Here is a 1,152-nt window from a genome sequence, read left to right on the forward strand (position 1 = left end):
AAGAGAGAAATTTAAAAGCATTCTGATCTGAATGAAAATGAAAATAAAATATATAAAATGTATCAGTTTTAGGTAAAGTAGTAACACTATGTGAAACAGCAGCACTACATGTACAGATTAGAAAAGATAAAAAAAGATTCAAATCCTGTACTTTAACTTCCACTTAAGTATTCAACAGCAAAGACTTGGAACCAACCCAAATGCCCATCAATGATAGGCTGGATAAAGAAAATGTGGCACATATAAACCATGGAATACTATGCAATCATGAAAAAGAATGAGTTTAGGTCCTTTGCAGGGACATGGATGAAGCTGGAAGCCATCATTCTCAGCACACTAACACAGAAACAGAAAACCAAACACCACATGTTCTCATTCATAAGTGGGAGTTGAACAATGAGAACACATGGACACAGGGAGGGGAACATCACATACTGGGGCCTGTTGCGGGGTAGGGAGCAAGAGGAGGGAGAGCACTGGGACAAATATCGAATGCATGTGGAGTTTAAAACCTAGTTTATGGGTTGATAGGTGCAGCAATCCACCATGGCACATGTATAGCTGTGTAACAAACCTGCACATTCTGCACATGTATCCTGGAACTTAAAGTAAAATTAAAAAAAGAAAAATTAAAGAAGAAGAATGTCTGGAAAAAAGTTGGGCACCTAACGGGCATTTGGGGTTTTTGGTTAACTCATTGAATGTTAGCAATCTGTAGATTCTTGATACGACAAATAACTTAATGACTTTCACTCACTCATCATTTAGAAGTATCCTGAATTCAGTTCAGTTCAATTATATATTTAATTCAGTTCAATTATATATTTCATTAGAAGTAGAAATAATATAAGGCAAATAATGTCAGGATATCAGAAGAAAATGAATTAGAAAAAGGAGAACAAATGAAATCAACAGTAAGCACAGAAAGGGCATAATATAGATTATAGTGAAAACGATTAACTAGAAAATAGAAATATAGGGAAAATCAATGAAAATCTAGGCTGGGTGTGGTGGCTCACACCTGTAATCCCAGCACTTTGGGAGGCCGAGGCGGGCAGATCATGAGGTCAGGAGATTGAGACCATCCTGGCTAACATGGTCAAACCCCCCCAAAATAGATATATATATTTGTGTGTGTGTGTGTGTGTGTGT

General features: G+C 36.9%; 1 protein-coding gene across 2 annotated transcripts in view; it reads right to left on the reverse strand.

The window, feature by feature from the left end:
* The window catches only part of GRIK2 (glutamate receptor, ionotropic, kainate 2), a 747,094-nt gene that overhangs the window by 89,948 nt on the left and 655,994 nt on the right, over positions 1-1,152 (reverse strand). The gene's annotated exons all lie outside the window — the stretch shown is intronic.

This window comes from Colobus angolensis, unplaced genomic scaffold (assembly GCF_000951035.1).
Source record: "Colobus angolensis palliatus isolate OR3802 unplaced genomic scaffold, Cang.pa_1.0 Scaffold154, whole genome shotgun sequence".
Taxonomy (NCBI): Eukaryota; Metazoa; Chordata; class Mammalia; order Primates; family Cercopithecidae; genus Colobus; species Colobus angolensis.